A 21808-nucleotide genomic window follows, 5' to 3' on the forward strand; every position below is an offset into this window, starting at 1 on the left:
GGGGCCTTTCCAGCGTTCAGTTCGCCCAAAGCCTCTCCCAGTTCCTCCGCAGACAAGGGGAGGTCCAGTCGGGCTCGGCCCTCATCCGAGAGCGCCCGAGGCGGGAGATCAGCCAGGAACTTGTCAATGTCCTCCGCCGCTAGAGACTCCCCCGGCGCGTACTGCGTCTCATAGTAACGAGCAAAACTCTCAGCCAGGACCTCCGGGTCAGTGATAGGACTCCCCGCGTCGTCCCGGAGACCAGGCAATGGCTGGGCTTGAAAGGAACCCTGACATAACCTGTAGAGCATCGAGCCGGACTTATCCCCCCATTGACAGATTCTACTCTGCATAGCCAGCCAGGTGTGGCGGGCTTCATCGAACAGTAAGGAATGATACATCTGTTGGAGATAGAGCAGTTGCCCCACCGCCGCGCCACCTTCTCCCGACGTGCAGACGGCCTCTTGGTCACCAACCCGAGTCGCCGCCTCCGCTATGGCCCGCCCGCGGGACCTACGATTCGCCGCGCACCACGCTATATCTACGCCCCTGAGCACCGGTTTTAGAGCCTCCCACAAGGTCACGGCGTCCGTATCTGGACCGTCGTTTTCGGTCAGGTAGTGCGCTATAGCCTCCCTCATGTGCGATTGGTAATCATCACGCTGTAAATGCCACGTAGCCAGGCGCCAACGGAATGGTTGTCTCTTTGTGCTTAAAAGTAGTGTCAAGGAAACCGGGGAGTGATCCGACAGTCCCCTAGGGAGTATCGCGGTAGAACCCACTCGTTCTATCCAGGACTGGGGGATAAAAAGGTAGTCGAGACGAGAAAAGGATTTGTGAACAGCTGATACATACGTGTATTCACGCCCACATGCATGTTGATATCGCCAGGCATCCACCCAATCCAGCCCCCGCACCAATCTGCTCAGTTTCGTCGAGGCCTCAGGCAACTGATCACCCCCGGGCCTACAGCGATCCAACCTCCCATTCATCACGTCATTCCAGTCACCTCCCACAATAGTCAAAACATGCGGGATCTCGGCCCATACATCAAACAGCCGCTCCAAAAGGGCATCCTGCAGAGGGGGCGGTGCATAGACACTGCCAAACACCACGGGCTCCTCCCCCACCTTTCCTTTGACCAATGCAAACCTGCCATGTGCATCCAGCCACTGCGTTTCATGCGAGTAGTTCACACGACGGTGTATCAATATTGCAACTCCTCTAGAGCCCCTCGTAAACCCTGCATGGAACACCTGATCATAACCATATCTCCGTAAGCTAAGGGTTTTGGTACCCATGAGATGGGTTTCCTGGAGGAGTAGAACATCTGCCTTCTCCTTCTTCCCCATACGCAAAACTGCTCCCCTCTTAATTCTGTCGAGCATCCCTCTTACATTCCAGCTCAAAATGCGCAGAGAAGCTCGTGGGGGTTCCGTCCCCCGTCCGTCAGTCGCCATCAGGGGGGCCAAAACTTTGGTTCGTCGGGCAACCGAGGCCACATACAGACTCTTACTATCCTCCAGACACTCGCATACACCGTGCTCACCCCAGGCCTACCCACTCCCACAACTCCCCCCCTGCCCCCCAACCCCCTACCCGTCCCCCCGCCAACCCCCCCGGACCCCAAACAATACCAACAACCCCCCCTCCAGCCCCCCACCCCATACCTCAGCAACATTGAAGTACCTGTCGCGGTGCAGGCGATCCCAGACCCCCAACGGGAGGTCGGAGACCCACAACACCAATGGATCCCTCCCAACTACCCACTAAGTGTCCAACTACCCTCTACCCAACGTGGGAACGAACTCCGGGAGAAGACCCGCTCTTTCTCGAGCGCCTCCCGACCCATGATCCACCCACGGACCACGATGTATGTAGCAGTAGTCCATATGGCCAGTCCGAAGTCCGGACCCATCTGACCTGCACCTCTATGCACCGTCGCGGCCCCACGAGCCGGAAACACCTATCAGGGCCAGTACATCACAGGGACTCAAGACTTCAAGGGGGAAGAATCCGTCGCCTCAGTGTCCTCCACAGTCTTCTCTTGGGAAGGCAAGCGCTTCTTGGAGCGCGCTCTCCAGTTACTCCTGCTGCGTGACCTACGGGGCACCCTCTTGGGTTCCGATGTGGAGGACGTATCCGAGCCCCTCCTCGGAGGGGTGTGCACCTTGACCCGCACCGTCTCGTCCGTCCATTCAAATACATCCTCCGGAGAGTTAAAGAATCGAGTGCGAGATTGAAACACCACCCGCAAGCGGGCCGGGTAGAGCAGGGCATACGGGATCTTCAACTCACGAAGGCGCGCTTTCGCTGCCGTGAAGGATTGCCGTTGTTGTTGGACCAGCCTGGTGTAGTCCGGGAAGATCAGGATCTTGTGGCTTTCAAACATAATGGGGTCCTTAGCGCGGGCCTGACGTAGGATGGTGTCCCTGTCGTGATAGTTGAGCAGTTTGGCTATCACAGCCCGGGGGCGAGCCCCAGTGGGTGGCTTCGGAATCAAGGCCCGGTGGGCCCGCTCGATGATGAAGCAGCGCGAAAGGGATTCCGGTGGGAGCCACCCCTCCAGCCACTGAGTCAAGAAGGCCTCCATATTTCCCTTCTCACAGTCCTCCGGAAAGCCCACAAAGCGCAAGTTATTTCTTCTGGCCCGTCCTTCCGCATCCTCCACTCGCAACGCCAGGCCCTTTTGGATTCCCTCCATGGCAGCTACCTTCTTCTTGAGGACCGCGACGTCGTCCTCTACCTCCGTGATCCTTGTCTCGGTTTCCGTGATGCGGGCGACAGCGTTGCGCAAATCCTGTCGCAGCAGGGTAACATCCGCTCCGACCGCACCGATCTTTGCGTCCAGCATATCTCTAGACTGCGTGATGGCCGCCATTAGTGCCGCATTATCCGGTCCCGAGCTCTGCTGTCCTCCTGTGGCTCCCGCACCCCCACTCAGCCCCGCAAATTTATCCATGGGGCCCTGCTTGGAAGAGCCGCCGCTGTTGTTCCCCCTAGTCATAGTTCTCGTGGGGCTCACGGTCGTTCACCGGGAATGGCGGGGTGCAGAGACCGCCCCAACCGACCTCGTAGCGTTCAATGAATAGCACCCCAAGCAGGCCCAGCGCGCAGCCCGACAGAAGGTGTCCCACGCCGCCGTACAACCAAGAGTCAAGCCACTTTAGGAGGGCCCCGTGGCGGAGTCAGGATCTCTGAAAGTGGCCGTGCCCACCAACACAGGAGAAGCCGAAGCCAGCCCCGGCCCCTTCGCGTGGCTCCCGGCAAAGACGGCCGTCAGCAATCCACCAGCGCCCAAGAGTGCCGTCGCAGTAGGCCAATATCCCCCACCGCGGTCCGGCCCGACCGCCGAGCAACCTGTAATGCCCCGAAGGCGCCCCTGGCACCGAGGGCTGGAGCAGGATCAAATGAAGGTGATTGGAGGAGGGGGGGGGGGGAGGGGCGTGGTTGGCGCTGCAATGGGGTGTAGTGAGAGAGCGGGTAACTGTCGTCTCTCGACGCTCCGAGGGCCACAGACCCCGCGGTCCGACTCGGCCGCCGATCGGGCCAGGCACCTCCGCAGGAGCGACCCCTCCCCCTCCAGGTCGCGCACCACGCGGCTCCCCCTTACCGCACCATTGGACGCTGGTCACACCGCCGGTGGGTCGCCGACACCGCTCCCTCCAAGCCAGCTGTGCTCCGCCGCGGCCCCACAGGTCGGGCGGGTCGGCTCCTCACACCCCAGCCGGTCCGGCGTCGCCTCACTTCCGGGCGGGGCACCCACCAATCCAGGCCCCGGCTCTGGTACCCGATGAAGGCCGCACCGCGGTCCCTGGTCAGCGCTGCCGGAGGCGGCAGAGATCAAGCCTCCGGGGCCCCAAAATCGCCGTCTGGCCGTCTCCCCCTGCTCCCGCGGACAGCCGCTCACTGCCGGGTGGACAGAGGTCGGGGCGACGCAGGATATGTGGAAGGATCACAGGCGGCGGGACGGAGCTCGCTCAAGCTGCGTCCGCCATGCTCGCCGTCTACATGCAGGAAGGTTTGTCTTTCAAACCGCTTTTTGAAATAATGCTTCTTTCTTTAAGAAAACCAGATTTAGAGGAACTTCCAGGACGAGTTCATGTCAGCAATGCTCTCGCGCTGTGTGAAGTTCGGAACACAGCGTGAAAGCAAGGATGACGCATACGGCAGAACGGACGTCCTAGGGTGTTGCTGGGTATAAAAGCCACACCCGGACTTCCAGAAGGTGCTTAGCCTTCTAGCTTGCTTCGAGGCAACATCGCGTTTGCCTGAAAACACTCACCTGAGGTCGTCAGAGATTTTCCAGAGCTCCAAGTTGTTCAGAGTCTTCGGTTCTGCATCGCTGTCTGAGTCTTCGAGTCTTATCTGGCATCCATGATGTTTCTGCAAAAGGAAAGAAAGAAAGCTAAGTAAAACCCCTCTGATAAAAGGCGCCCACCGCTAGCAAAGACTTTACCTTTTGAACCTTTTGTAGTAAGAACAATTTTTGGACACTCTTTAATTTAAAGAGGAACAATTGAAAAACCTACAGTCAGCTAAAAATGATTGGACTATTCCAAGGTGTACAGCTACAGCAAAAGTGTTATAATGTTTTGAGTGTTTTGTTTATTTTCTTTTAGTTTATTAGAGAGAAGTCGTGCAGAGCATCAAGCAGGAGATTACTAAGTAAGTTTAATTAAGTAAGGTTCAGTGAAAAAGCTGAGTAAGGAAGTGATGCATAGAATGTTAACAACATTATTCGACGCATGTTCCAAGGGGCGAAATTCAACTGAGTCAAGCCTCTAAAAACAACACCTCCATAAAACAACAACATTGCTGACCAGACTTCGCTCTCAACGACTCCCAGGACGCGAAGCCTACCTTGGTAGGTCGCAGGTAGGAACGTTTAGATGTTACAGCTCGGAATATGTTAGATGTTCATTAAGAAAGTAGGTAAACATAATAGGATGATTATTCTAAGGAGTTTCTTGTTGCTTCGCAGGTCGACTACAAGAAAACTCACTAGCGTCAGATTCCGGCCTCCCTCCCTAACTACTATCTTCCACCCTAGTGTAACTATAAGAATCACAGGTGGTCGGATAGGGTTTCTGGGAGTTTGGCTCATAGCGTCTCTGCAAAACCTATCAAGCACCTTACAGGTAAGGGTTCGAGAACACACAGGTAAGAGTGCTTTGATATACCTGACAGCTGGCTGTTCTCACTCAAGCAACAGCAAATAAACGTTGCTTCTTGACTGCTTACAACTGTGCTTGTCCATGCTTTATTTAGAATGTAGTTTGCTTGAACACACTGTGGAAAAGTAAATTTTGCCATGTTCTGTGTCCCTACGCCTCATCCATCATATGTTATGTGTGCATGACCAATATGCATATGTTATTCCCCATGTCCGATTCAAGACGCAATTACAGTTGTGTCCACCTCTAGTATGCCAGTTTCCAGTCCTCGTGAATACTACGAATATCAGGCCTATGTAAAGTTATGTTGCCACGTTTCCCAGTGTGCACGTTATTTCATTATAAAGTCCCCGTTTCTAGGCCTCAACAGGGCCCGGACACTAGATTCAGCTCCTGTCTCCTGAAGCCTCGCTGAGGAGCGATACAGCCCCCGCCTGTATCCTCGACCTTTCACTTACTTCCTGCCTCGCAGTGCCCGGTACAGCTTGGCTCTGCCTCTGAGTCTGCCAAAAGTATGTTATAGTTCCAGCTATCAGTTTAGTCCTCCTTCTCTGCATTCCTAAGCTACTGAACTGCATCAATAGTTTCCGTCATTGTCTAGCCTATGCGTCTCCATGTTAGGAGAAATACTGTAATTAATGGTCATTTCATATTCTTCATCACGCACTACATGTAGAATAAATGCATGGTCCAGTCTTAGAATCAAGTTAGCTTTTCCCCTCATGACTTCTAGTTTATATCAACATGTTCCCTAAACATCAGATACTAGATAGGGTTTAGGTACATGTCGCTCCGACCCTCCAGACTTTAGTCTCTGCTCCTAGCACAGAGTTCATAGCCCCCAGCTTCTCCTAGTAACACGTCATTGCCAGTTTGCGCGCACCACCAGGTTAGAGGTCCCGGCTCCTTAGGTAGCCCCCTCTTATGTTTCCGCCCATTCATGACATATTCTGTTACGTTTGCACCACATGTCTATGTATACGCCTAGTTACACCTACTTTTACTCTTATCTTTCGCGACTGCTACGCGTCACGCCTTCTGTTCCACCCACTGCTACGCCTACTGCAATGTAATGCTATGTGTTCGCGCTATGTATATATGCTCATGCTTTGTTATGAAAAGTTAGCGCGCTCATTCCAGACCCAGCCCCAGCAGCTGCTGGGCCCCTGTCGCCCTACTGGGCCCTGTCATCCTATTCCCATGCAGGTTGTCCTGTTCCTGTCCTTATGCTGTATTAAACCTGCAGAAACTCCTACTACCTCGAATCTTGACTCTTATTTATTGAGCTATCTGTTATTCATTCATTCATTCAAAAATAGATCCGGTATTATTTATTTATTTACCACATAATGGCTCCCGAATAGGGACTTGCCCTTTCCCCACGCGTCGGTGAAGCCACGCCGACCCCCTGACCCTCTGCAGTCGTGACGGAACTCTTCTGCGCAGTGGCAGATATTTCTGCTCAAGTATCCCTCAGGCCCACGGAGGAGACGGAGGAGGCGGTCCAGCATCCAAACGAGACGGTGGAGGAACGCGGCTAGTCCCGACCAGAGCCCAAGCCAGGAGTCCAAGGTCCGAGGTATCCGGAGGTCCACCCGTAACTGAAGTCCGAAGTTCGTCATCCGTCGTCGTAGCAGTCCAGTCCAGTCTGAAGCTTTCCGTTCTTGCTGCCCGGTGAGTACCATTACTGGGGTAGTATCTAGACAGGGTCAGTCTAAATTGACTCCTGGTCCGTGGGTTGGTGGTACCCAGACTCACAAACGAAGTGTTCACCTAGGTGGATACGGGTCTTGATGCGTCCCTTTATGGGACCGGTATGTTCCGTACTGTTTCAGCAGTGCATCCAGTAACTCTAGTCTGTTCCGTTCTCGAGAAAATTCTTGTATTTCTGTTTTCAGTATTCCAGGTAATATTCTGTCCGAACTGTTATGTTATGATGTTGTTCAATGTATTTCCAATGTCGTGGTATGCCTGAATTGTTCTCCCAATTGTTATTGTTCCTTGTGTATTGTATTGTGTTCCGATTCAAGTTTACAATGTCTCTCTTTTCGAGATTACGTCAGTTAAAAACTAGAAAGGGTTTGTTAGAAGAAGCAGTTCCTGTTCCACCGAGGGACAGTCCAGGTCATTTTATGTATCAGAAACATGGCATAAGCGCCATATTGTATCTAGATTTATGGGTAGAGTATACCAAACAGTTAGAAGAAAAGTATAGATGGCCCGTATCGGGTACATGGGATGCCGAGTGCATCATGCGAGTAGAAGAAGCATTATGGAAAAAGAAAGCCAGACAGTCACAGAAAGATGCCATCGAGTTATGGCGTAAAGAATCTCATAAAAGAACCGAAAAAGAAATCAGAAAGTCAGAACTAAGTAGAGAATCCCAAGAACGAGCCCAAGAAAGAGAATTAATCGAGATAGGTGAACAAGTCAAAGCCGAACAGTCAGACAGACAGAGGCATGCCCTTATTAGGGGTATGTATCCTCTTCTTGCCGAGGGCTTGCCAAAAGCGACCCCAGAGGCACCCAGTAATTTCCAGCCACCATTAGTTCCGACCAAGCTACGTCACAAACAGACCGCAGCTGATATTTTTATTTCGTCCTATTTGGACGACACAGTCCCAGAATATGCAAATCCTGTTCGCGCTCTGCCAGTCCCTGTAAATCAGGCACTTCCCGCTCCTCCAGACACCGGAGTACCTGTTACGGTACCCCCGGTCCAGCCCGCCATACAAGTCCAGCCTACATTTCCATTTCCCACTCTGCCAGGACGTAGAGCCTCAGTAGACGACTCCAGTTTAGGGGCCGCAGGAGGAGGTCCTCCTCAAACCCCGCCGCCACACAAGCGTTTAACGTTAGCCGAATTACATGCACAAGCATCACAGCGTACGCCTAGACATCAGACTGTAGCAGAAATAAGAAAATCCCTTGCCGAATGTTGCTATGATCCAGTCCCAGGCGAGGATAATATGGTTTTATATTCATTTCGCGTAAGAAAGGTGACCGAGTATCTAGTCACCCTACCAAATATGAAAGAAGATCTAGACAGAATATATCGTTTCATCCGTACAGGGGATGATCCAGAAAGTATTGGCGAGGCCATGTCTCAAAGGAAAGCCGAGATCCAGCTCATGATATTAAAGTTTCTGATAAATTGTCTAATAAGAGAACAAGATTATCCGTCTAAAGATCAGGCAGAAATGAAAATCCTGACAAGGTGGAGTGATAATATAGCCGAGGGTAAGCACAAGACCGTCGGTGCCATGGAAAGTATGTACAAGAAAATCCGTAGAGAAATAATAAAGATACACGAACAGCGTAAAGCAGCACAAGTAAGTGAGAAAGAAAGTAACTCTGATACTGAAGAGGTAGAGGACGAGAATTCCGCCAGAATAGCGTATGTAGGAAAATCTAGATTTCCAGATCGCCATTTACGCCTAGAACACAAGTCTATTTTCCATCATCCAGCACCAGAACAAGGTTCCCTAGAACAAGTATTTCAAGCTACCGATCACATTCTGAAATCACGAATCGGTTACAGTGAGTTAAGTACCATGCATGAACAAGAACTAGTCCGATCAGCAGTCCGATGGATTACTGATTCTACCACTTTTCCAGACGAAATAGTGGCACAAATGTTTCTGAAATTGCCCCCAGCCGAGCAGCGACTGGTGGGTATGTATATGATCCAGCACCTCATTACTCTGTATGAGGGTCAACATTCTGATCCAGGCCCGTTACATAATGTCCTGAACGAGTTACTCCAGTACAGATGGAGAGGTCTAGGTACCGATTTAATTAGTGTCATTCTAGAACAGCGCCATAAATATAGAACGTTTTTGAACCCGCATTTTGTTCATGTCTCACCCCCAGAAAATAAAACATTCTACATAGACAGACAGAATCCGTTACGAGAAGTCCACCCAGTTAAAGGAACGGGTGGCGAAATGCAACAAGTGTTTGTATACACTCCAATCACAAAGATGGAACTCCTCGAGATGAAGAAATTAATTCCCTGTCATGACAAAGATCCAGCAGGGTTCCATAGAGAATTAAAAGATATGCTCCGTATGGGAGAATACACTTACCCAGATATAATTAAAATGTTAAAGGTTCTGCTACCCGCAGGGGTGTATGAAAAGTTAAAAGAGAAAGAATGGGAGGTGGGAGAGAAAAAGATAGATTGGGCAGTCCTAGAAGCAGAAGATAAGGCACGAGTACCAGGTACCGGTCTTGGAGATAAATGTAAAGAATTACCAGAATTATTAATTCAAGTTTTACCCAGATTATTGACAACGAGAAAAGAAGACTGGGATGCAATCTCAGCCTGTAAACAGAAGCAAGATGAAGATATTAGTGATTTTTATTCTAGGTTTGAAAAATGTTTTAGTATTAACAGTGGTCTCAAGACAAGTAGTGAATCATACCCTCACCTTTTCGTTACTAAATTAGTCGAGAATTCAAGTCCACCAATTAAAAACCGAGTTCTGAAAGTCGAAAGTACCTGGCAAGCAAATACCCCGTCCCAGATGTTGCAAATGCTCCAGTACCACCAGAATAGAATCAGGGAAGAGCAAGAACACGAAAGAAAACGTATGAAAGACACGAAAATGAAAGTGCTAGTTGCACAATCTGTTCCTCAAGACAGCCAGAAGAGGGGTCCGAATCAAGCCAGTCATCCTGCAGCTCCCGTTAAAGGGAACTGCAATTATTGTAAACAGCCAGGTCATTTTATAAATGAGTGTGCAGTTCTGAAACACAACATAGCTACTGGTAAGACTAAAGAAAGACCACGTCCGCCTAGACAAGAACAAGTTTCACAGATTCCCCAGCCACAGAATGCACCACAGACAGTTACCGCACCGCAACCTATTGCTGCAACACAGCATGTTACATCGCAGATGTACCAGTATGCACAGTCTGAGTATCCAGAGTACCAGCCATATTCATGAAACAGCCTAGAGAGGGAGGTAGGCTTGCCTCTCATCGAGATACCTGTAGATCAAGAAGGTCCCTATGTTCACAGTCAAGTACTAGGGAAAGACAGAAAGTTTTTGATTGATACAGGGGCAAGTAGGACCACAATTAGTCATGCCGAAGTTCCAGGGGCTCCGCTCTCAGGCTCAAGCAATGTTTCCCTTGGATTTTCAGGAAAGCCGATCGTTAATGAGATTTCAAAGCCAGTCACTCTAGAAGTAGGTCCATTGTCCCGTACTACTGATCTGTTACTTACTAAGTCATGTCCAGAAAACCTATTGGGCATTAAGACACTGAAAGAGTTGGGTGCAGTTATTTGCTGCTCCCCAGAGGGAATACGATTGTTCCTACGTGACTTTAAGGGTCACTACGTATTACGAGATTTTGATTCAAGATTGTCCAATGTTCCGCAGCATTTATGGGCGCAAGGTCCAACTGATGTAGGTTATATGCAAATCACACCCTATCGTGTGACTCTCAAATCAGGTGTAGTGTTACCACGAATCAGACAGTACAGATTGCCACCCGAGGCTGTAGCAGCCTTATCCAAAATTATTGACGAGCTCATGGCTCAAGGAGTAGTTGTAGAAACTGACTCCAACGTATGTAATTCTCCGATCATTCCAGTCATGAAACGTACTGATCCAAATGCACCCCCAGTATATCGATTAGTGATTGATTTACAAGAACTTAACAAATGTATTATTCCTCAGTACCCAGTTGTCCCAGACATCTCTTCCCTATTGACAGCCATTGATTCCGAAGCCATGTTCTTCACTGTCATAGACCTCAAGAACGCATTTTTTAGTGTTCCAATTCATCCAGACAGCCAGTTTCTTTTCGGATTTTGTTTAAATGGAAGGAGCTATATGTTTACACGCGCTCCTCAAGGTTTCACAGAAAGTCCTAGTATTTACAGTCAAGCACTTAAGAGACAACTAGACAACATTCACATGCCAACTGACACTGCCCTGCTCCAGTATGTCGATGATTTACTGATCACAGCCCGTTCTGAACGTGACTGCGAGCGAGCATCACTGACGGTCCTGTATTTCCTAGCCGAGATGGGGCACAAGGTGTCCCCTTCGAAGCTTCAATTCTGTGTCCAGCAAGTGGTCTACTTAGGACACTTACTGTCCAAGAGGGGTAGGCAGTTGACACCAGACCGTATCCAGTTAATAGCGAGTCTTCCCCAGCCCAGAACCCAGAAGGAGGTACGTGCCTTTATCGGCCTTACTTCTTATTGTAGACAATGGATTCCACAGTATGCATTTCTAGCCAAGCCACTGATACAGTTAACGACACAGGAGGCAGCCGTATCGACTGTCCTCCCTTGGACATCTGAACATACACTTAGTTTCAATGAGTTAAAGAAAGCTTTATGTCAAGCTCCAGTTCTAGCTACACCGAACTACAGTAAGCCTTTTACACTTTTCGTCACTGAACGCGAAGGTACAGCATTATCTGTTCTCACACAAGATCAAGCAGGACAGTACAAGCCCTGTGCTTATTTTTCGAGCACATTAGATCCAGTCGCCCAGGCGTTGCCTGTGTGCCTCAAGTCAGTTGCAGCCACAGCACTAGCTATCAGACAAAGTGATTCCATAGTTTTAGGACACTCCTTGACAGTACAAGTCCCACACTCCGTGGAAGTTCTTTTAAACCGAACACAGACTCAGCACTTGACAATTGCACGTTTAACAGGTTACGAATTGACACTGTTTCAGCCACACATAGAAATCAGACGCTGCAACATCCTGAATCCTGCTACACTGTTACCATCAGTTAATTCAAATCCAGCCACACATGATTGCGTGGAAGTAGTTAACATTACGACAAAGCCAAGACAAGATCTGACAGACATTCCGTTACCAGATCCTGACCTGACACTTTATGTCGATGGTTCATGTATGAGAACTAGTACAGGAGAACTAGTCGCCGCGTATGCAGTGACTACTGACACTGAAGTTATTGAGACACACCGCATTGATACTCTGTCCGCTCAAGCAGCAGAGCTAGTTGCTCTGACACAAGCCTGCATACACGCCAAGAACCTGAAAGTTAATGTTTACACAGATTCACGCTACGCATTTGGAGTTGTACACGACTTTGGAGTGCTCTGGCAGGAGAGAGGTTTCATGACTTCTCATGGAACCAAGATTCAGCATGGTCTCCTTATTCAAGCTCTGTTAGATGCCATACACTTACCGACATCCATTGCTATCATGAAGTGCAAAGCACATACGAAAGTTACTGACATTATTTCTCAAGGTAATGATCTAGCAGATCGCACAGCCAAGCTTACAGCACAGACTCTAGACAGTCCAGTTAACATGACACACACTCCAGATCCGACTACATGTATGACAGTTAAGGACCCTACACAAGATATCATAGATATCCAGTTACATGCTACTCCCGATGAAATCAAGAAATGGTCTGAACAAGGAGGGGTCCAGACAGATCAAGGATGGTTAACGAAGGGTAGAGCCACCTGGTTTCTCCCCGACTCTATGGTTCAAGTCATTATTAATACCGCACATAGTCCAGCACATTTAGGAGAAAAAGCTATGTTAGACAGTATCCAGAATATTTGGTTCAACAAGCATTTACGAGCTGCAGCCAAGCAGAAAGTCCGTACCTGTATGATATGTTGTCAGTTTAATCCAGGTAAAAGTGTCCCGGTGGAACAAGGGGGTTTCCAGCCTCCTGACCACCCTTTTGAGGTCCTCCAGATGGATTATATTCAGATGGAGCGATGTCGAGGTTTCAAGTACGTCCTTGTAGTTGTATGCGCTTTGTCCAGGTGGACAGAAGCATATCCAGTCCCAGATTACACAGCCGCGACCACTGCCAAGCAGTTGGTTCGTGAGTTTTTCCCTCGATATGGACTCCCTAGAGTCGTATATTCTGATAACGGTCAGCCATTCTCATCTGAACTCATGAAGCACGTTTCCCTGTTGTTAGGGTACCAGTGGAAGTTTCATTGTGTACGCCATCCTGAAGCAGCCGGTCTAGTCGAGAGACATAACCAGACTCTGAAAATCCGCATCGCCAAAGTATGCAAAGAAAAAGGTGTGGACTGGCTAGTAGCTCTGCCAGTTGCTTTGTTTTATATGCGCATGGTCGCACATTCCAGATCAGGTCTGTCCCCGTATGAGGTCGTTTTCGGCCGCCCCCCTAACATGTGGGGTACTCCTAGACCCCGAAGTATTACTGATGTTTCATGTAATATGCTGACAGATTACCTAGCTTCCTTGATGTCTGCCCTCAATTCATGTCGTTCACAGGTCGCCGCCGCATTTCCAGACAATACCGAGGTGGCACCGCATGAAATCGTTCCAGGTTCCATGGTGATGGTCCGAAACTTTGACAGATCAAGTCCGCTGGAGCCACGTTGGAAGGAGCCCCGTCAGGTCCTCCTCACCACCCGTACAGCCGTGAAGTTGGAAGGTCGCAAAGGATGGATACACCTTTCTCATCTTAAACTTTTTAAAGGATTGAAACCCGTTTCCAAAAACATTTCCCAGGATATCAAGACTTGCCAAAACATTGTTCCTAAGGACTGTCCCGTAAAAGACATTGCTACAACCCCTCCCTTGGTAGAGAAAACTCCGCAGCAGGAGTATAAGCAAAAACTACGGTCTAGTAAGTCAGTCAGTTTGATTGTATAAGTCCTCCCCTAGGTGAAACGGTTAGACTGTTTCTGACATGTATAAAATAGACCCCCATAGTGAGAGAGTCAGTCAAAGCTCAATTCAATGTATCGTTTTTCTAAGTTTCATATTATTTCTCAGCATAATGATTTCCTGCACTAGTTACGCATTTTTCTTGTATTTCCCAGTTCCTCATGTAAATAAGTCTGCTAATGTTACAGTAGAGCACACGTTTAGTGATCTGCCTCCTCACGAATATTCATACCGCCTCGCTATGCGTAACAATTCATTTATCCGCATGTTACATTACTCACACCAGACCAGCAATGCCACTAATTGTTGGGTGTGTGGTCGACTCCCCCCTTTCCAGACACCGAAGGGAGTTCTGCCACTCTTTCCTTATCCTTTTTCACATAATGGTTCGTGTGGAGCGTGGTCCACGTTAACGTCATCCTTAACAGATATGTCTTTTCTCAACAGTACATGTTTCCCAGACAAGCAAGGTTTCCCCCACAGAACAGGTTTAGATCTAGAAAATGAAGTTTATAATTTAGGTAATTATTCGTCGAATTTCATGGTCCTGAATGTTCAGTCTGATACTACTCCAGACTCACCTGCTATTTCAGTACTACCAGTCAAAGGCGAATTATGTGTCCGTAATTATGGTTCTGTACACGTAGGACATAGTGATTGTACTACTATTATCAAGTATAGTGACAGTGGGAAATCTATTTTCAAAGCTTCACGTCATTCATATTTTGTTTGTGGTCAGACCGCATATGTCCGTCTGCCCCTCGATTGGGAGGGAACCTGTTACATTGCCTTCCTACTGCCACCTGTTTTTCTAGCCCCACCTGACTACCATAGGAATTCCTTCCTAGTACATACTAGACACAAGAGAAATCTCCCGATTGTCGATTATACTGAAACTGCTGCAGAACAATTCATTGATATTGATAAGGGTGTCTTCCCTTATTTAGGTACAGTTGTAAATAGTAAGCTAATCCGTAGGTTAACAAGAACCCTTGAAGCAGTAGTAGATGAGACTGCCTCCGCTTTAGGTAACTTAACTGAAGAGCAATCCTTTATGAGAATTGTTGTGCTCCAGAATCGTCTCGTCCTTGACGTCATACTGGCCGATAGGGGCGGGGCCTGTAGAGTCCTCGGATCTAGTTGCTGCATTTTCATTCCAAATAACGCGCCGTCTGTTTATTCAGCTATAACCAGACTTCATAGAATTGCACATCTGTTACACCAAGATCCAGGCACCTGGACATGGTCCGGTTGGTTCTGGAATATAATTTCCGCCTGGGGATGGAAAGTCCTGTCTTTTCTAGGTATCGCAGTAGCGATCATATTCAGCTGCTGCCTCTGTATACAATGTGGCCCTGCGATTTGCGGCATTTGTGCTACCTCTTGTATTCCTAGTCCCAAGCCCCGTTCTAAATTCCGTTCCAAGACAATTCGAGACGAGCAAATGGTACTGTATGAAATGATAGACGGTATCATGAAAATTGATGTTTCCTGATGGAAACGTAGTGACAAGGAGGGAATGTGGAAAAGTAAATTTTGCCATGTTCTGTGTCCCTACGCCTCATCCATCATATGTTATGTGTGCATGACCAATATGCATATGTTATTCCCCATGTCCGATTCAAGACGCAATTACAGTTGTGTCCACCTCTAGTATGCCAGTTTCCAGTCCTCGTGAATACTACGAATATCAGGCCTATGTAAAGTTATGTTGCCACGTTTCCCAGTGTGCACGTTATTTCATTATAAAGTCCCCGTTTCTAGGCCTCAACAGGGCCCGGACACTAGATTCAGCTCCTGTCTCCTGAAGCCTCGCTGAGGAGCGATACAGCCCCCGCCTGTATCCTCGACCTTTCACTTACTTCCTGCCTCGCAGTGCCCGGTACAGCTTGGCTCTGCCTCTGAGTCTGCCAAAAGTATGTTATAGTTCCAGCTATCAGTTTAGTCCTCCTTCTCTGCATTCCTAAGCTACTGAACTGCATCAATAGTTTCCGTCATTGTCTAGCCTATGCGTCTCCATGTTAGGAGAAATACTGTAATTAATGGTCATTTCATATTCTTCATCACGCACTACATGTAGAATAAATGCATGGTCCAGTCTTAGAATCAAGTTAGCTTTTCCCCTCATGACTTCTAGTTTATATCAACATGTTCCCTAAACATCAGATACTAGATAGGGTTTAGGTACATGTCGCTCCGACCCTCCAGACTTTAGTCTCTGCTCCTAGCACAGAGTTCATAGCCCCCAGCTTCTCCTAGTAACACGTCATTGCCAGTTTGCGCGCACCACCAGGTTAGAGGTCCCGGCTCCTTAGGTAGCCCCCTCTTATGTTTCCGCCCATTCATGACATATTCTGTTACGTTTGCACCACATGTCTATGTATACGCCTAGTTACACCTACTTTTACTCTTATCTTTCGCGACTGCTACGCGTCACGCCTTCTGTTCCACCCACTGCTACGCCTACTGCAATGTAATGCTATGTGTTCGCGCTATGTATATATGCTCATGCTTTGTTATGAAAAGTTAGCGCGCTCATTCCAGACCCAGCCCCAGCAGCTGCTGGGCCCCTGTCGCCCTACTGGGCCCTGTCATCCTATTCCCATGCAGGTTGTCCTGTTCCTGTCCTTATGCTGTATTAAACCTGCAGAAACTCCTACTACCTCGAATCTTGACTCTTATTTATTGAGCTATCTGTTATTCATTCAAAAATAGACCCGGTATTATTTATTTATTTACCACAACACGGTGCCAAAACCCAGGACTCACCAAGTCGGAGCCCAGTTGGAGTAGCTACCATGGTTGGAGGGCCAGGAGAACCTGATGTTTTCGATGTGTATGCCTGGAGAGGGGAGACCGGTTGCAGTTCACAGCAAGTGACCCGCTTGGCTGAATCCCAATGAACCAGACCTCTGTTGCCTTCACACAGTAAAATACAGTTAACAACCAGGTAAGGAGACATTGAGTTTAAAATTTTGGGTGGTTCACGGTCCCCTTGAGTGGTTGTTTGCGGGTGGTTCGAGACCCCTGATCTGATTTGGTCTCATATTTAGTAACAGGTTTGAGTCCCCATTTCTTGTTATATCAGTTTCAATTGTGTTCCTCCTTACCATTGGTTGTTGAGTTAGTATAAATTGTGCCTGTGTAGGAACTTTTTGTAGCGACAAGTATTTATATTTATAAGTGGGTCCACACCTCCACCCAGTAGTCCGGTGTGGTATGAAATTAAAAAAAGAGTCTCCAGGCAGGCCTATTTCTGAAACAATGGCATGAATAAACTAAATCCAATCCAGATTTGCAACGGCCAGGAATAAGATCTTTTGAAAAAGTGAAGTTGGGTTATTTGCAACAATATTTAATGGCTAGGGGAAAAGCAGGGAAAGATTTGATTGTTACAATATGAGGCCTTACAATGTTGGGATGAACATGCATGGGTCAGAAACTATGGGGTCCACTGGGAGGGAACAGTAAAAAGAAAAAGCACAAGCCAACAAAAGAAAGAGAATGCAGGCAACTGGTATTGATAGGATAAGAAGCAGAAATGTTGGCTTGTAAAGCATATGTTCATAAACACATAGATCGTACATCAGTTGTCCCCTCAGTTCCCAGCGGTCACGAGGACCCCTCACAATATCCTCTGCAGAATAAGTGCAGCTGCAAGAATGACATCCTTCTCATACTTTCCAACCCTAGAACTGCACCCACTGATCAACCAGAAGATTTAGATAGGACACTCCAATGACCAAAGAAGAACAGGATAGGCCCGAACACATACATCATACCATAATGAAAGAGGGTTCAAAGGCCTATGGTGACAAGATCCCCGCCAATTTTAACTTTCGGATGAAGTATCACCCACTAGGAATGGTCTTTGACCAAATAGATTATATGTGTAAGGATTGATTTATAACTTCCCCCCAAGTCAGGGTTATCCTCAATTATCCACACTCCAAGATGCTAAAGACATTGAGGAACGTTTTAAAGATACTCATTTACTCCTTTCGGGCCAGACGGCTTATTTATTGATGTTTACCAAACGGTAGACAAGATATTGGACTACATAAACCATAAAGAACAATGGTCCTCCCAAGCTAATGTAGAACAGACAGCAGCTCCCTTGTGCGTTATGCGCAGTAAAGCCCTGCCACTTCTAGAAGGACCATGCTCTGGAAGTGACAAATCCAACTATGTATGTACATGACCCATGGTCATGCAATGAACTAACTTTTGCCACTTAATACCCCGATATACGAGAAAACAAGGAGGGATGGTATTCCCATCCAGAACGCACATTGAGGGTCACTTCCATGAGATTGGATGATATAGAACAGATGTTTGGTAAAAATAAGAGCAGGAGGATAAGATGAAGAAGAAGAAACATAGGAAATGAAAACATAAAGTATTAATATAACAGAGCAATAGGGGAGGAGGAAGAGAGGGAGGGGGCTCATATGAGGACCTGTTCAGCCCCTCCCAACTAGGGAACCCGTTTGCTCCAGGTACATGCTATAACTGCGGCAGTCCCGACCATTGGGTTTGAGATTGTCTATACCCCCGCTTACTGAGAAGGCGTGATAGGAGTAGGGGCAGGGGTAGATAGTAACTCCGGTTTCCGGCCATATGCAATAAAGGGAAAATGGCCCTAGGCAGAATAATAATTACTTTAACACCATGCGGCAACCACAAGCCCGAATGACCACGGTCATGATGCATAAAATACCACGCTACGATCATTACCATGGGGAAGATGAAAACTAGGGCGGCCCGAAAGGGGGATGAATAGAAATGTGTTTCCCCTAGGTTTAAGAGGCTCATATGTGTTGGGGACTGTAGAGAACAACACCAATAAATTTCTCATACACACAGGTCCCACCACCTCTTCACTGACTAAACAGACCTTGCTCCAGGTCCCACTCTCCGGAAAGTAAATGTGAATGTGGGGTTTACCAATGTTGGTAATGTGTCACCATAAGTATATGATGTCATCCCTGGGTAGTGGGCACTCCTTGGGTTCTCGTGAAACAAGACTCCTAGTTTGTAGTTCAATTTAATTGTTCGTTTATTTCACATCATCATTGTATTTCATGATAACAATCCATGGTACCAAACGATGTTTCAATTATTCAGTTTTCATAAACATATTTATATCCAGTTGCTCCAATGCATTTCAGGCAAGACGTGCCCTTCATCTGGGAGCTTTCGGTAAGCTGCTAACTTCGGCCTCGGTCGACCGAACAAACAGAGGAGGTGCACAGGTAGGTGCTTATGAGGTACAGACAGAGGAGGTGCACAGGTAGGTGCTTATGAGGTATAAACAGAGGAGGTGCACAGGTAGGTGCTTATGAGGTATAAACAGAGGAGGTGCACAGGTAGGTGCTTATGAGGTATGAACAGAGGAGGTGCACAGGTAGGTGCTTATAAGGTACAAACAGAGGAGGAGCACAGGTAGGTGTTTATGAGGTACAAACAGAGGAGGTGAACAGGTAGGTGCTTATGAGGTACAGACAGAGGAGGTGCACAGGTAGGTGCTTATGAGGTATAAACAGAGGAGGTGCACAGGTAGGTGCTTATGAGGTACAAACAGAGGAGGCACACAGGTAGGCGCTTATGAGGTACAAACAGAGGAGGTGGACAGGTAGGTCCTTATGAGGTACAAACAGAAGAGATGCACAAGTAGGTGCTTATGAGGTACAGACAGAGGAGGTGCACAGGTAGGTGCTTATAAGGTATAAACAGAGGAGGTGCACAGGTAGGTCCTTATGAGATACAAACAGAAGAGATGCACAGGTAGGTGCTTATGAGGTACAGACAGAGGAGGTGCACAGGTAGGTGCATACGAGGTACAAACAGAGGAGGAGCACAGGTAGGTGCTTATGAGGTACAAACAGAGGAGAAGCACAGGTAGGTGCTTATGAGGTACAAACAGGAGGTGCACAGGTAGGTGCTTATGAGGTACAAACAGAGGAGGTGCACAGGTAGGTGCTTATGAGGTACAAACAGAGGAGGTGCACAGGTAGGTGCTTATGAGGTATAAACAGAGGAGGAGTACAGGTAGGTGCTTATGAGGGATAAACAGAGGAGGAGCACAGGTAGGTGCTTATGAGGTATAAACAGAGGAGGTGCACAGGTAGGTGCTTGTGAGGTACAGAGGTGGTGCACAGGTAGGTGCTTATGAGGTATAAACAGAGGAGGAGTACAGGTAGGTGCTTATGAGGGATAAACAGAGGAGGAGTACAGGTAGGTGCTTATGAGGGATAAACAGAAGAGGAGTACATGTAGGTGCTTATGAGGTATAAACAGAGGAGGAGCACAGGTAGGTGCTTATGAGGTAAAATCAGAGGAGGTGCACAGGTAGGTACTTATGAGGTATGAACAGAGGAGGTGAACAGGTAGGTGCTTATGAGGTATAAACAGAGGAGGAGTACAGGTAGATGCTTATGAGGGATAAACAGAGGAGAAGCACAGGTAGGTGCTTATGAGGTATAAACAGAGGAGGTGCATAGGTAGGCTCTTTTGAGGTATAAACAGAGGAGGTGCACAGGTAGGTGCTTATGAGGCACAAACAGAGGAGGTGTTAAGGTTGGCTCTTTTGAGGTATAAACAGAGGAGGTGCACAGGTAGGTGCTTGTGAGGTACAAACAGAGGAGGAGCACAGGTAGGTGCTAATGAGGTACAAACAGAGGAGGTGCACAGGTAGGTGCTTATGAGGTACAAACAGAGGAGGGGCACAGGTATGTGCTTATGAGGTATAAACAGAGGAGGAGTACAGGTAGGTGCTTATAAGGGATAAACAGAGGAGGAGCACAGGTAGGTGCTTATGAGGTATAAACAGAGGAGGTGCACAGGTAGGTGCTTGTGAGGTACAGAGGTGGTGCACAGGTAGGTGCTTATGAGGTATAAACAGAGGAGGAGTACAGGTAGGTGCTTATGAGGGATAAACAGAGGAGGAGCACAGGCAGGTGCTTATGAGGTATAAACAGAGGAGGTGCACAGGTAGGTGCTTATGAGGTACAAACAGAGGAGGTGCGTAGGTAGGCTCTTTTGAGGTATAAACAGAGGAGGTTAACAGGTAGGTGCTTATGAGGTACAAACAGAGGAGGAGCACAGGTAGGTGTTTATGAGGTATAAACAGAGGAGGAGTACATGTAGGTGCTTATGAGGGATAAACAGAGGAGGTGCACAGGTAAGCTCTTTTGAGGTATAAACAGAGGAGGTGAACAGGTAGGTGCTTATGAGGTATAAACAGAGGAGGAGTACATGTAGGTGCGTATGAGGGATAAACAGAGGAGGAGCACAGGTAGGTGCTTATGAAGTATAATCAGAGGAGGTGCACAGGTAGGTACTTATGAGGTATGAACAGAGGAGGTGAACAGGTAGGTGCTTATGAGGTATAAAAAGAGAAGGAGTACAGGTAGATGCTTATGAGGTATAAACAGAGGAGAAGCACAGGTAGGTGCTTATGAGCCACAAACAGAGGAGGTGCACAGGTAGGTGCTTTTGAGGTATAAACAGAGGAGGTGCACAGGTAGGTGCTTATGAGGCACAAACAGAGGAGGTGTTAAGGTTGGCTCTTTTGAGGTATAAACAGAGGAGGTGCAGAGGTAGGTGCTTATGAGGTACAGACAGAGGAGGTGGACAGGTAGGCTCTTTTGAGGTATAAACAGAGGAGGTGAACAGGTAGGTGCTTATGAGGTACAAACAGAGGAGGTGCGTAGGTAGGCTCTTTTGAGGTATAAACAGAGGAGGAGTACATGTAGGTGCTTATGAGGGATAAACAGAGGAGGAGCACAGGTAGGTGCTCATGAGGTATAATCAGAGGAGGTGAACAGGTAGGTGCTTATGAGGTATAAACAGAGGAGGAGTACATGTAGGTGCTTATGAGGGATAAACAGAGGAGGTGCACAGGTAGGCTCTTTTGAGGTATAAACAGAGGAGGTGAACAGGTAGGTGCTTATGAGGTATAAACAGAGGAGGAGTACATGTAGG

At 48.0% G+C, this 21808-nt stretch overlaps 1 protein-coding gene across 1 annotated transcript in view; it reads right to left on the minus strand.

Moving 5' to 3' along the window:
- The window catches only part of LOC144807477 (uncharacterized), a 106649-nt gene that overhangs the window by 37173 nt on the left and 47668 nt on the right, over positions 1-21808 (minus strand). Inside the window, exon 2 of the mRNA XM_078673122.1 lies at positions 4265-4365. The gene's annotated coding sequence lies outside the window, so the exon portion shown is untranslated. The remainder of the gene's footprint in view (positions 1-4264; positions 4366-21808) is intronic.

Source organism: Lissotriton helveticus, chromosome 1_2, assembly GCF_964261635.1.
Source record: "Lissotriton helveticus chromosome 1_2, aLisHel1.1, whole genome shotgun sequence".
Classification (NCBI taxonomy): domain Eukaryota; kingdom Metazoa; phylum Chordata; class Amphibia; order Caudata; family Salamandridae; genus Lissotriton; species Lissotriton helveticus.